This window comes from Schistocerca cancellata, chromosome 1 (assembly GCF_023864275.1).
Source record: "Schistocerca cancellata isolate TAMUIC-IGC-003103 chromosome 1, iqSchCanc2.1, whole genome shotgun sequence".
In the NCBI taxonomy this organism is placed as follows: domain Eukaryota; kingdom Metazoa; phylum Arthropoda; class Insecta; order Orthoptera; family Acrididae; genus Schistocerca; species Schistocerca cancellata.
In genome coordinates, this window is record NC_064626.1 from 370,260,465 (window position 1) to 370,276,115 (window position 15,651).

The 15,651-nt window shown below is 42.6% G+C and overlaps 1 protein-coding gene across 1 annotated transcript in view; it reads left to right on the forward strand.

Annotated features, from left to right (window-relative positions):
• The first annotated feature begins 2,247 nt into the window (after positions 1-2,247).
• Positions 2,248-15,651, forward strand: part of LOC126174905 (hexokinase-1-like) — a 272,384-nt gene continuing 258,980 nt past the window's right edge. The window contains exon 1 of the mRNA XM_049921343.1: positions 2,248-2,367. The gene's annotated coding sequence lies outside the window, so the exon portion shown is untranslated. The remainder of the gene's footprint in view (positions 2,368-15,651) is intronic.

Genomic DNA, 15,651 nt, shown 5'->3' on the forward strand with positions numbered 1-15,651 from the left:
CGGGAATTTTGTTGTAGCCGGCCGGTGTGGCCGTGCGGTTCTAAGCGCTTTAGTTTGGAACCGCGTGACCGCTACGGTCGCAGGTTCGAATCCTGCCTCGAGCATGGACGTGTGTGATGTCCTTAGGTTAGTTAGGTTTAAGTAGTTCTAAGTTCTAGGGGACTGATGACCTCAGTAGTTAAGTCCCATAGTGCTCAGAGCCATTTGAACCATTTTTTGTTGTTGTAAATAAAACATTGTTCACAAGAGACCAATCTGTGTTAATGTAATGTGTTGTAAGCGTCAAATAGTGCACCTGATTATGCGAATCAATCCACATATCAACTGTCGCAGCACATGTTTTATTAATAACTTCCGCAATAACAGAAGGCACTATGCTGTTTCGTATGCATCAGCTTGGTCTTTGACATGTCTGCTTATAGTAGAGGGATGTGGCATGACATCTGCCACGTGAACTTTCCATAATGCGCGTCTAGATCTATTAATTATTGACCTAGTTCTCTGAAACCTTCACCGGAAACAACATTAAAAGGTCACATATCTTTATCACACATTGCAACACACTTTGCTGTTATACTATTTTTTATTACTGCCGGTATCCCTGAAGTATCCCTTTGTGAGGCTTCTTGCAACTGTGTTTCTTTAAATGAGTCGTTCCCGACTGGAAACACAATAATGTGGAGCACTTTATCCGCGATACGTACGCAGTAGACGCACTGTTTTCAAAATGGTTCAAATGGCTCTGAGCACTATGGGACTTAACATCTATGGTCATCAGTCCCCTAGAACTTAGAACTAGTTAAACCTAACCTAACCTAAGGACATCACACAACACCCAGGCATCACGAGGCAGGGAAAATCCCTGACCCCGCCGGGAATCGAACCGGGGAACCCGGGCGTGGGAAGCGAGAACGCTACCACACGACCACGAGCTGCGGGCGCACTGTTTTCGTCTTCAACCAACAGAAATGTACGTCATACTTGTTTTTTTTAGACCTTCCCGTTTCTTCAATGTGTAAACATTGGTTTCAATCTTACGTCTCACTGCACTGGCTTCCTCGTGTTGCACGATTTCAGAGAGAGACACATCATGTAAGTAGGCTGTTTAGGTTTTCTTATTGGTAACGCCACGTAGCGCTCTGTATGAAAATCACTGGCTGTGTTGTGTGCAGTCTGTGGCTGGTTTGCATTGTTGTTGGCTATTGTAGCGTTGGGCAGTTGGCTGTTAACAGCGCGTAGCGTTGCGCAGTTGGAGGTGAGCCGCCAGCAGTGGTGGATGTGGGGAGAGATATGGCGGAATTTTGAGAGCGGACGATCTGGACGTGTCTCATTAAGAAAGAGTAAATCTGTAAGACTGGATGTCATGAACTGATATATATATATATATAATATGACTTTTGAACAATATTAAGGTAAATACATTGTTCTCTATCAAAATCTTTCTTTTGAGAACTGTGCCTATCAGTAGTTTGTGCCTTCAGTAGTTTGAATCTTTTATTTAGCTGGCAGTAGTAGCGCGCGCTGTATTGCAGTAGTCTCGCGGTTCTAGGCGCGCAGTCCGGAACCGCGCGACTGCTACGGTCGCAGGTTCGAATCCTGCCTCGGGCATGGATGTGTGTGATGTCCGTAGGTTATTTAGGTTTAAGTAGTTCTAAATTCTAGGGGACTGATGACCACAGCTGTTAAGTCCCATAGTGCTCAGAGCCATTTGAACCATTTTTTGTATTGCAGTAGTTCGAGTAACGAAGATTTTTGTGAGGTAAGTGATTTTTGAAACGTATAGGTTAATGTTAGTCAGGGCTATTCTTTTGTAGGGATTTTTGAAAGTCATGTATAATTGTTCAAAAGGGGACGTTTCAACCACAAATGAGAAACCCATACTGGCTGCAGTCTCACACGGATATCATCACGTGTAATGTGTTTGAAGTTACGTGCTACGTATTCGGTCACGGCTTCTATGCCCGGTCACTAGGACTAGTGCGGGCAGCCCATCCAGTTAGGGTGTGCTCGCCCCATCTCGTATATTGTGCTCGCTTACTCGGTCATGCAGGACTCTAGTCTGTGTTGCGCCCTGACGTAGCAGCAACAACGACGACGTTATGTACAGTTGCACTGGTCGCAGAGTGGTCTGCTGCGGCCGCGGCGGTCTTCTTGCGGCGAGAGGAGCGCGCGGTGAGTGTGGCGGCAGAGCGGCGAGGTCGCGGCGAGGCGAGGCGTGCGCAGTAAAACCGCCGGCGTGCGCGGCCTGGCCGCAGTCCTGCGCCAACCCGCGCCGCGAACACTGCCGCAGGCCCGCACGACACGACACGACACGACCCACCGCGCCACGTCACGCCGCATCGCGACGCAGCAGGACCACCGCAACAGGTACTCGCTTGCCGCCGGCGCCGCTCCGTCTCAAGTGAGGCGCCTCGGCCGCGCAGTCGGATCCACTCCTCCTTCCCTCACTGCCCGTCGAGAACTGCCGACAATTTCGGAAACATCTGTCGCGACCTGCTCAACGTGTTCGAAGAGGGCATTAGTTGTCTCGGGGTATCATTGTTGCCTCAAGTAGCATAGCTTGTGGGCTCGAGTCCTGCTTCGGGCAAAGATACGGGTTTTGACTGCGCTATTGTCTTCTGTAACAACGATACAATATTAAATTTAGCCATTCAGATTATGCCTGTTAAAAATATTTATGCGATTGCAGTTTTGACATTTTTGTCATTTTCAAGCATACTGAAGCCTAACATTGTCGCCAAATAAAATTTGCTGGCATGAAAAATAAAGTAACGGAAAGTTAAAATTGAGAACATAAATAGTATTTAGGAGGGATGTTCAACCTCACTCAATGACGTAAAGAAGTGATATGATGTAATGTAGTTTCCAGCAGTGTGTATGTATTTCGTTTTTTCTTTCTTGTATTTCATTCCTTTTTCCCATGCGAGCGAAGGTGGGATTCAGGGGAACAATACTCCACTCTTCAGACAAAATATAACACAAACACAATTAAGAGAATAAAAAGATGAACTGTATACACAGGTTTTTAACATACAGGGTGTCCCAGGAGGAATATGACAGGAACGACCATTCTAAGCAAAAATGTCTGGTAAACACAGGGTCTAAAATGCATAACTTACAAGCTGTGAGCTCATCTTCAGCATCGATGCGGTGAAACAAATCTCCAGCAACGATGGTGTGGCTACGGTCGCAGGTTCGAATCCTGCCTCGGGCATGGATGTGTGTGAAGTCCTTAGGTTGGTTAGGTTTAATTAGTTCTAAGTTCTAGGCGACTGATGACCTCAGAAGTTAAGTCGCATAGTGCTCAGAGCCATTTGAACGATGTTGTGAAACAAATCTTTTCTAGTGAACAAGTGATCTTAACTCTTAAGGCATGCCTTTACAGCCCATGTTTAATGATTTTTTTTTCTTGTTTTGGTCCAGACTACCACCTCTCACAATGCTTTCAGTACAATAGATTTGTTTCACAGTAGCGAAGATGAAGTGCTCACAGTTCAAATGGCTCTGAGCTCTAAGCCACTTAACTTCTGAAGTCATCAGTCGCCTAGAACTTAGAACTAATTAAACCTAACTAACCTGAGGACTTCACACACATCCATGCCCGAGGCAGGATTCGAACCTGCGCCGTAGCGGTCGTTCGCTTCCAGACTGTAGCGCCTAGAACCGCACGGCCACTCCGGCCGGCCATAGTTCTTAAGGTATGCACTTCAGAGCCCATATTTACTAGAATATTACTGAATATTAACCATTACTTTCGGGATGAACTGTACTTGGTATTCCACGATATATTCGCAGATATGCAGTTTATCTTCTTTTAAACGTTGTTAGCATTTCTCGCTCTGTATGTATTCGGTGTTACTTATTCTTGGTGTCCATTGTATTTTTAACCATTCTCTGGTAATCTACTTTTCAAAGTCCTCGATCTTCCTATTCGTCCCAGTACTTCGGTGTTTGTTTTTCTTGGCGTTTCCAAACAGCATGTGAACACGAACCATGTGGCAAGCTCAGAAACGCATTCCACTTACATAAAAACTTCATCCACAAGATACGCAAAACGAATTACTCGTGTAGCCAACATTGTTGTACGAAATCAGCGCTGAAATGAGACAAGTGCGTAAACACACAGAATGCATGAGCTTGGAAGTACAGACACATTAGTATATGCAGTTGGTACCATATGGCTTATCATATGTGTATGCACAATAGACACATGTAATCAAAGCAGGTGTAGTAATGTAAAATCATTAATATAACTAAAACCATGAATGCAGATTAAAAGTAGGTGATACCAACATACGTAAATACAAGAACTGCACACCTAATCGAAACTTGTCGAGTCGCGGTAAACAAAACCTTAAAAACACAAGTGTAACAGGGTAAAAAAAACTCATAAATGTAAATAATTTAAAGGTAGGTAAAATCCACGTATCTATAGCACGCACACACAACCTTACTAGGTGTGTCACATTACGCACGTAATGTGCTAATATGAAAATACCTAACAAGATTTAAAAGCAGGTAGTATTTAGTAACGCGTATAGCATGGCCAAGAATGCTTGCCAGGCTCAACCAGTTGAAATACTGTTACAATATTTTCTCTTTCGCTGCACGGACGTAGCGTTGTGTCTATGAAATGATAACACTATCCTCGTGTTTAAGGCCACCTCGGTGTTTACTTTTTTCTTCCTCTCTTGGAAACCTTGTATGTTTGAAGTTCTCGCTCCAAAACATTCTTTTTTAGTTACTACTTTTTTTCTTATGTTGTTTTTATGTCAAACCTTTTCTGGCTTCTTGAATTCTGATTGTTGTTGTCTTTTTTCCCAGAGATATTTGAAGATTCTGAAGGCGAAGCAGTATGCTTCAAATTTTATGTGTTCTGGCCTCTAACTGCATCTGAATGTAAATGCGAATTAGGTAGCACTGAGTTGTTAATTTCTGGCCATCCGTATAAGGAAAAACTTGGTACTTGCGGCTTTTATAACTGCTCGTAACATTCCAGAAACGAAGTCTCGGCATTGTCCTCGTCAAGGTCAAGTTAGGGCGTGTCAAAAAGTCTGGTATTCCTGTCCTCTCTTCGCGTATTTTAGTATCCTAGGCTTTCAGAACACTTTCAAAATGTCCTGACATCGATTACTTACACCAAAAGAAAGTAAAAGTCAACATAAACTTATTTTCCAAATTATTCGTTTGTAATGCGTTAATGAATAAACGTTTTACGACGTTGTCGAGTCTGAAACTCATACCAGTCTTCAGTATGTCACCACGCACGTACTCTAGCAATATCTGTGGGTGGCTGGAAATCTGCTTGGTACTAGTCGAGGCAGATCTCAGTAACGGTATAGGATTACTTGGACTGGAATTGTAGATCACTGTTCGGTGTCCATATTCTACCAGACATCCCAAAGATTCTGTGTACATGGGTTAGATATACCACAGTATATGTCTCCGCAAATAAGTAGTAGTAACGGGTTTGTGCTTGATGGGACCCATGCATAATTCAGTCATGCCTCATGGATAGGTAGGGGAGCATCGCAATCTGCACTTTTCCTCGACCTGGTTCCTTCGGATTGTAGTCTGCGAGAGCCATTTAAGACAACTGGTTTCTGCAGTTGACATTCCTAATGCAGTGGCCCTTCGTCAAAGTGTGATAAAAATCTCGACAAGCATTCGGAACCGTCAAAGACGCTTCAAAGGGAGTGAAAGTCCATGATCCAATGAGTACGTGTGTGTGTGTACGCTAAAGGAGAACATTTTGAACCCTTGTTATAAGTTTCTGAGTTGAGAGCTATGTGATATATTCTTTCATTAACAGCTCAAAACCGAAACATTTTCGAGCTGTGTTTCTATGGGTTCTTTTCCTTGTTGTAGTCTGAGAAATCCACCTCCAAATTTCGAAGACACTGAGACGACAGAGGTCATGGAATAGCAGTATATATATATATATATATATATATGTGTGTGTGTGAGCGTGTGTGCGTGTGGCGGTAGTGTCGCGGACACAGGGTATAAATGGCCAGTGCATTGGCGGAGCTGTCATTTGTACTCAGGTGATCCACGTGAAAAGATTTCCGAGGTGATTATGGCCGCACGGCGGGGATTTAACAGCTTCGAACACAGAATAGTAATTCGAGCTAGGCGCGTGGGACATCCCATTTCGAACATCGCTAGGGAATTCAGTGTTCCGAGATCCACAGAGTCAACAGTGTGCCGAGAAGACCAAATTTAAGGGATTACCTCTCACCACGGGCAACGAAGTGGCTGACAGCCTCCACTTGAAAGACTGAGAGCAGCGGCATTTGCGTAGAGTTGTAAGGGTAATAGACAAGTAACACTGCCCGAATTAATCGCAGATATCAATGTGGGACGTACGACGAACGTATCCGTTAGACAGTGCGGCGAAATAGGGCGTTAATGGGATATGGCAGTAGACGACCGACTCTAGTGGCTTCGGTAATAGCACGACATCACCTGCAGTGCCTCTTTGGGGCTCGTGAGCGTATCGGTTGGGCCCTAGATGACTGCACTGCCATGGACTCGTCACAAGAGTCCCGGTTTCAGTTGGTAAGAACTGAAGGTAGGGTTAGAATGTGATGCAGACGCCATGAAGCCATGGACCCAGGTTGTTAATAATGCACTGTGCAAGCTGGTTGTTGCTCTATAATGGGGTGTACTGTGTTTACATGGAATGGATTGGGTCCTCTGGTCCAGCTGAACCGATCATTGGCTGGAAATGGTTATCTGACTACTTGGAGACCATTTGTAGCAATTCATGGCCTTCATTTTTATGGGTGGCAATGCGCTACGTCATCGTGCCACGATTGTTCGCAGTTGGTTTGAAGAACGTTGTGGACAGTTCGGTAGAGTGATATGTCCACCCAGGTCGCCAGAGATGAATCCCATCACACATTAATGGACATAATCGAGAGGTCAGTACACGCACAAAATCCAGCATAGGTAACACTGTCGCAATTATGTTGTCACCTCAGTTTATGATCCATCTTTCATAACCTGTAAGTTGTTACGACTTTTACCTCTTAATAGCGGTGTTTGCCTTTCCATTATTGCTGGCCGGTGTGGCCGTGCGGTTCTAAGCGCTTCAGTTTGGAACCGCGTGACCGCTACGGTCGCAGGTTCGAATCCTGCCTCGGGCATGGATGTGTGTGATGTCCTTAGATTAGTTAGGTTTAAGTAGTTCTAAGTTCTAGGGGACTGATGACCTCAGTAGTTAAGTCCCATAGTGCTCAGAGCCATTTGCACCATTTGAACTTTCCATTATTTCTATATACCTTGTGCACCACAGAGCGAGGTGGCGCAGTGGTTAGCACACTGGACTCGGATTCTGGAGGACGACAGTTCAATCCCTCGTCCGGCCGTCCTGATTTTGGTTTTCCGCGATTTCCCTAAATCGCTCCATGCAAATGCCGGGATGTTTCCTTTGAATGGGCACGGCAGACTTCCTTCCCCGTCCTTACCTAATCCAATGAGACCGATGACCTAGCTGTTTGGTCTCTTCCCCCAAAACAACCCAACCCCTTGTGCACCGGAATGTTTAAGTCTATAGAGTGCAACAGATGAGGGATTTAACCCTTGACAGACTTGCAGGGGACAAATAAAGTAATTCAGGATGTTAAAAGTATCAGCAGTCTGGTAACATTTTAGTCATGGAGAAACGTTATTTTTTAGAGATCCAAACTTGTTATATAATTAAAACAGAGATGCTTTGTCACAACACATTGATTTAAATAAAACACCAATTAAAATAACTGACGCGTTACAAAATAGTAAAAAAAATCAACTTGTGTCCTTCATACTAATTTTGTCACGGACAGTGTGCTTTTAAGAAAAATTCCGTTATGTACTGCAAACAGTGCAAAGCTTCCTCTCCGACCAGTGCTGAGAGTCATCGACTTACTAGCTCAAGGCTACGCTACCCACTATTCTGTCACAGGCTTTCTTTCGCATTCTGTATCATGTATTATTATTTACATTTCGACTGTTCCACGTTTTGGACTCTTCATTAATCTTCTATACGCAATTTCTTTTCCCCGATTTTCATGTGAAAACAAAGTGTTGCGAAATAACTCTGTGATTGGTACTCTAAACAGCTGATAAAAACTGTTTTCCAAAGCCCAGTTTTAAGGCATTTCGTGACTTCTGTGATCCCAAGCGTAGTATATCAAATTTCTTATCTCAGGGTTTCCTACAGTGCTCTGAAGAGCAGTAAATGTTGACATGCTAACTGACCCTTTTCCGTCGCTGCTTGGAACATCAAGTTCATAATTATAAATGAAAACCACAAAATGTTGTAGATGTTGTATAGTACTCTAGAAGACACAGATTTCTACTTTATATTGATGTATGTTGACATGTGCCAAAAGTATGTGCAAATGTTTCCATTTTGTCTTCATGATGTACTGTTTTTTTTCTATAATCCTGTACGCAATGTGATATACTTTGTATTTATATGATACCTTGTTCTTACATTTTGTTCTGTATTCGCTGTTCTGAAACGCCCTTTTCTGTTTTCTGTAAAAATTTTTCACTTACATCCAGTTAAGAAAAGTAACCAGTGTTTTGTACGGTTTCACAACGTACCATGTGTTACTTTAATTTTTATAAATGTCAGTGAATTGATCATTGCTATTATTTAGTTGCTCATCACGTACTTGCAATAGCGTAATAAAATTGGTTTCAAGTTTCGACATACATTGTCTAGCTATCTACGAGATTTAATTGTTCCGCAGCTAATAGGTTTTGTTCATTATGTTGCCTGTCTGTCCTGTCAGTCACGCGATATGCACGTTCAACATGACACTTAAAATAACAGTTAAACTGTTTTCTAAAGCCAAAACCGGGGTTGACATCTGCGAAAGCAATTGTAACTGTGATTTTCAACAAAATATTTTACAGAACAATAATTACTCTCCTGAGATTTATATGTTTCGGTGTTTGCCGTTAATCCAGTTAACTCTTCTTGTTTCGTTTTCAATGGTCTCTTCTTCCCGTACAATAAGGTCATTTCTGAGCAACTGAACGGGTTTTTGCTTTCTGTTTGTTTATTTTACATATCAGTTTACAACTACTGCATTCTGGTTCATTAAATAACACGGCTGTCGTATTGTCGAGAGTATGAATGTTCCCGTTGCTTCCACGTTTTCGTGAGAGGTGATTCCTTTGTGTCAGAAATCATTACCTAATAGCCTATAGATAATGCTGGGTTTATATGTATATCTGGATACTGAATGTTTTTATTGTTTATTGCTGTCGTCTGAGATTATTTTGCGCTTACAAGGTAATTTTTATGAAAATAGTGTTTAGTTCCAGGTTGATGCCAAGTATAGTATTTGTTTTATTGTCCATCAACGTCGTCCACATATATTAAATAGTTCTTCAGTGTATTGTTGATGGAGGGAATTTTTTTATGCACTTGAAACACCATACCTCCCTCGATAGCTCTTGACGGAAAGGGGTTGATCCGTACTGCAGAGATCAGAGAATGGATGTGACGCTGTGAAGGTTGACAGTAGCCACCCACATGGGGAACGTCACTCTATGTGCGACGAGACGAAGGTGCGCCGTTCAAACACCGCGTATAACCTACCAAATTCCTCGCCGCTGTGTTCGCGTTTAGCGCGTGCTCGCAACTTGTACTAGCGTGCGTAGTACGGGGACTAACAGCAGCTGCACACACAGAAAGTAGACCAGTACCAACACAGAGTACGCAGTTTCGGATGCTTTGCTTTCGGTCGGGGTTTTAAATCCCCCACAGCAATATTCTTTTTCTACTTATTATTCTTTTTAGTGTACATCCAGTATTTAAACTGACATCCCTAATACGGATAAACAATTTCGATCGAACAGAGGTAACGAGTCCGTATTCCTACCAGTTGAATCGGAAGATGAGAGCAGTATTCGTTTTGCTTTAGCATTAACACTTAATATGCTTGCAACGACACGCATTTTCAGCTTACTTTTTGCGCTTCATCATTGAGCATATCTCTAACGAAACCCTGCCACTTTCGTAGCCCCTAATACTTTGTCTTTTGTGTATTGCTTGACGCCATTACCACAGCAAATATACTATGTTAACCTCTTTTTCTTTAATTCTGTAAGCACCATTGTCAGTCTGTTTATTCGTGTCCAATCCCCGCGTCCATCTACATTTATTCAGTCATTCTCAGTCTTCGAGCAGTTTGTTCATTTGATCTTTAGCATTCTTCGATCACTGCTAATAATGCTGAAAACGTAAATTTTTGCTTACACAGTGTTCCGAGAATTAGTGAGATGATTATTGTTTATGTTTTTGTTTATTCAGCAACAATGTATATCTCAAAAGTACCAGTCGTAGTAATGAAGAAAGATCAGTGTTCATTATAGTTAGTTATGGGCCGACTAATGACTCAGCCAAGTATGTGCAAAATATCTGCTGTGGTCATGTAAACTGAAACGTCTAGAAGATAAAGGTAAATCATGGTAAACTTAAATCAGCATGACAAACGGACATGTGATCCTGCTGAATGAGAATTCAGTATCGAAATCACTGTTGCACCTCCCTCAATGACACAACAGAGTATTGTATCACGTGAGCACTATTTATGCTTTAGCCATGCGATGTTGTTGGGATACTCTTGACCCGTCGTACTACAGAACAATTAATATTAACAAATATGTATATTTTTCTTTTTAATTTATAATGAATAACAAAATATTCTAAAGACAAAAAAATTACAGTCAAACTATTCGTTCGAACCAAGAAGGCTCAGATCTGTCATGGAAGGTAATACGTGCCTTCCTCCATTTATATTTACATATTGCTTTTGCATATCCCCGAAAACCTGAACAAATATTTCAGTTACAGACATACAGCCGAGCAGTTCTAGGCGCTTCAGTCCGAACCGCCCTGCTGCTACGGTCGCAGGTTCGAATCCTGCCTCGGGCATGGATGTGTGTGATGCCCTGAGGTTAGTTAAGTTTAAGTAGTTTTAACTCTAGGGGACTGATGACATCAGATGTTAAGTCTCATAGTGCTTAGAGCCATTTGACTTTGACATACAATAAATGAAATCAGAGATAGTTAAACAGAATTAATACGTCAGATGAAGACATCCAAAATGTAAAAAAAAAAAAAAAAAAAAAAAAAAAAATCAGCTTTCCCGACTTTGAAGCCGCTACTGCTCATCCAATCACTCTTTCAATTGGACTCAAAAGGCTAAGTGGACCTCGTCCCAGTCCTCTCGTCAAGGAAAAAATCTCTGACATTACCGGGAAGTGAGTCTGGATCCTCAGCATGACAGTCAGAATTGCTAATCCCTCAGTTGCGAAGAGAGACCATAAATATTCATCTTACTCTCCGAATGTCACAGCTGGAAATTATCTAAGGAACTACCAAGCACCGGAAACATCACAGCATTTCGAAAGGACTCTGGTGTACAGGGCCAAAGTTATTCGGTTGAAATATGGAGGTCCGGATCAACCTCTAGAAGAGTAGGACATATGGAAGCATAATATCACTCACGTAACGTATTGGTTTCAAATGTTCTTAGGTCCACAGACTTCTGTTGGTGCCTCACGCTATGCTGTCAGTAGCTCTGGCTCTGATGACGTCTTAGTTTTCGTCCGTGCTCGGAATGTATAAATTCTCAAATTTTGCGCTTATCTGTAACCAGATTCGCTAAAATTCGGTGTGAGTCAGTAGCCATCATGGCGATCACTCACAACAGAATCACTATACCTGCGGAAATAGTAGATAGAATGGTCTAAAGAACATTAGGGAGACAGAGCCTACTCTGCCAGAGGAAGGTGGCCGTCGGACTGACGGCTCACCCTCGACACTTCATACTTCTCCCTGATAAACCGAGCGAGGTGGCGCAGTGGCTAGCAGACTGGACTCGCATTCGGGAGGACGACGGCTCAATCCCGCGTCCGGCCATCCTGATTTAGGTTTTCCGTGATTTCCCGAAATCGCTCCAGGCAAATGCCAGGATGGTTCCTTTGAAAGGGCACGGCCGACTTCCCTCCCTGTCCTTCCCTAATCCGATGAGACGGATGACCTCTTTGTCTGGTTTCCTCCCTGAAACAACCCAATCCAACCTATGACAAGCGGCGGAGTACTGGGATCAGTACGATCCGTATGAAAACCAAAACACTCGTAATATGCGGTAGTTTGATGGGACCTTAGGGAGGCTTCCCTGTGCCTCCCACACGTCCTCATGGTGCAGCCCAACGCCGTCCGAACGGCCCATCTAGAGATGAGTTCTCCGAAGAAACGTCCTAGGTATCGAAGCATTTGAGACACTGGAATAGTATTCGAGAAGGCTGGGGTGTAGATCCCCATTCTCCAATCCTGAGATAAGGTTTCCGTGTTATTCCTCGAATCACTACAGCCAAATACCACGTACGGCTTACATGCTACACCTTTCAACTTCCCCAGTCAGAATTTAGTTCTTTCCTGAAGGACATCGAAGACGTGCTGAATTCTAACCTTCCTTCGATCCTTTTCGATTCCCGGTGGGGTCAGGGATTTTCTCTGCCTCGTGATGACTGGGTGTTGTGTGATGTCCTTAGGTTAGTTAGGTTTAAGTAGTTCTAAGTTCTAGGGGACTGATGACCATAGATGTTAAGTCCCATAGTGCTCAGAGCCATTTGAACCATTTTTTTCCTTCGATCCTTCCTTCCTCAATTACTTCAAATGATCGTCTAGTATTCCAGAGTTCGAAACTGCTACACCGCTGAAGGCACGTCGTTGTCCAAAACTTTGCCGAATGCGTCATTGCTGCATTTCTAGAATGTATATTGATTTTCAGGAATACAGTTATTAAAAAAAATCCAAGTTATTTGCTGGGTGGTAGCTGGCTGACATGTATCCTGCATAAAAATCTACGTAGTTGTAGGGAACTATTAGAGGTCGTCTGCTAGCACGATAAAGCTGCTTAATTGGGTATTGTTGTTTCGGGCTATGTAGATTTTCATTTCACCTTAGGATATTTTGAATACACTCACGTGGGGAGGCCACGACGTTGGGATCACGGATTTACTTCAAACTGTGTACGTCTTTAGTTGGTCATTAAAGTAGCATAATGTGCAAGTAGTAGGTTGCACCACTCTGGCGATTCAGAGGAAACTGCGAGAGAAGTTTTACGCGTCCATTATGTAAATGACGTACCTATGCGAAGGTGCTGGTGTAAGAAGTCGTTGCGGACGAGAGGTTGACGTTCGCGCTATGCAAGAGGGCTCTGGACGAGCCGACAGTTCGAATTCCGCTAACGCTTATTTTTTAATCTCTGGTCACAGTATTTAATTTATATGACATTTGAGAGATAATATAATGAAAACAGAAACCAAGTGCATTTTCATGAAGTTGCATGTTACTCGACTGTTTACTGCCCACCTCGATAAATAATGATAAGAATGACGTTATTTACAATCAGTAATACAGTAAGCCACAGTGTTCCAGACCACAAGAGTAACGTACACTTACTCGTCGGATGTATTTTCGATATCACACGTTCCAGGATGGTATTTGTTATACAGACATGGAAAACACAAATTGAAACTTCATGCAAATAGACGTCGGTTTTTTCCTTTGTCTGTGCGAGTACTTTGAAGTTTTTTCTATAAGTTCCGTCATAAAAGCTCTTTGTGCTGATCGCCACAGGTATGCGTTATACATAGAAGTACACATGTTGAGGTACGTCCAGTGTTAATAAGGGCCTTGATGAGGATATCTGAACACAGTGAATTAGCCGCCCTTCAATTATTTCCTTCAGTGACAGAAAAATAATCTACAGCGAACGTAGCGATCTGAATCACACTCTCTCTCTGACGATTGCTATTCCTGGGACTTAACATTTCCTTTGATAGTTCCGCTGAATTTTTCTGATAGATTTGAACCACCTGCACGACTCTGATACTTCACAGGAAGCCATTTTTGCGGGAACCACTCTACCAGTTAATCCATCCGTGCAGTCTTTTTGGACCAATACTGTTTTACGCTTCTCCGACTAGTAAATAGTAATGATTGTAATTGTACTCTAAATTAACACTTGTACGATGACTCACACTGCAGCCTTGCAGTTGATGAGACATGAACGGTGGAGACGAGTTAAAACACACTAGACTGAGGCTGCTGTTCAATACATAGGTAAATTTGTTGGTTTAGTGTGACTCCGAGGGTATGCATCTCTTAACGCACGAAAATGAATATTCTTCCCCCTTAGCGTCCAAGTCAGTCTACAGCAACTGTATGTACTAATAATTAATATTTACTACTGATAAGATGACAAAAAAGTCGCCCGCATCTCGTGGTCGTGCGGTAGCGTTCTCGCTTCCCACGCCCGGGTTCCCAGGTTCGATTCCCGGCGGGGTCAGGGATTTTTTCTGCCTCGTGATGGCTGGGTGTTGTGTGCTGTCCTTAGGTTAGTTAGGTTTAAGTAGTTCTAAGTTATAGGGGACTGATGACCATAGATGTTAAGTCCCATAGTGCGCAGAGCCATTTGAACCATTTGAACAAAAAAGTCAGTCTACGGGTCTGTGGCGCATTTCTTGTTTGTCGGTGCATTAGGCGCATCATTTCGCTGTGAAGATCCGAGCTTTCGATGAAAAAAATAATATAAAAAAATAAAATGAAATGATGATACGGCATTTATTGGCTGGGATATCCCCTTCGGGTTTCGGCCACCGTACTGCAAGTCTTTTTAGTTGACGCCAATTCGGCGACTTGCGTTTCAATGATGATGAAAATTATGATGGTCACAGCACCCAGCATCGTGTTTTACTTTGGCATCACTTCACAGTAAGAATTGGGTGGAGCTCCTCCCGACATTTATATCCGTGTGATTACGTTGCATCCGACTGTCGAAGATGAAACGTAATCACACCGATATAAATGTCGGGAGGAGCTTCTTCCATCCAAGTCTTACTGTGCAGTGATGCCAAAGTAAAACTCGATGCGAGCATGAAACTCGATAGTAATCGATAAATGAAGAACTGTAAAGACGCCATGTTGGATTTCGTTGTTTTCATATTTTATAACTTGCGCATTATGACCTCATACCTTTTCAAGATAGAAGAGCTTTCACAAACACATCAGTGTTGGTCCGACTTATTACTGTTAGGTAGCAGTTAACAACACATGAGCGGTAAAAGCCTTCAGTGCAGCATAAGATGAAAGGTACTGTTGTGGAAAGTTGTATTATTGACTGTAGTGTAGTGATTAGAGACGTGGAATTACTGAGGCGAAAGAAGTAGGTTCAAATCCTGCCGTGTTCAAATATTTCTTTACTCGTCTTCACATTTGTAATAGATTCTGGGACTTCCTCATTATTGTAATCGAAGCTTGTTCTGCGCTATTGGATGTTATTTACTTATAAGAACGCTCTCTCTCAGGAGTCAGTATTGTTCGAGTTTGTGACTTCATTCCGGTTGTAAAACCAAAGATTAAATTACTGTGAGTGAAATGAGCAACATTGAAATTTATATTCTTAATAGTCACAAATATTTAGGTGTTTATTTCCGAATATGTCACAATTTACGAGGGTGAGCACGCAGGAACCTAATAGCACAGCTTAAATTGCAGCTCGTGGAACGAGCAGCAATGAGAATTATTTTCTTGTTTGTCACAAATATTTAGCTTTTTCCCCCGAATAAGTCGCA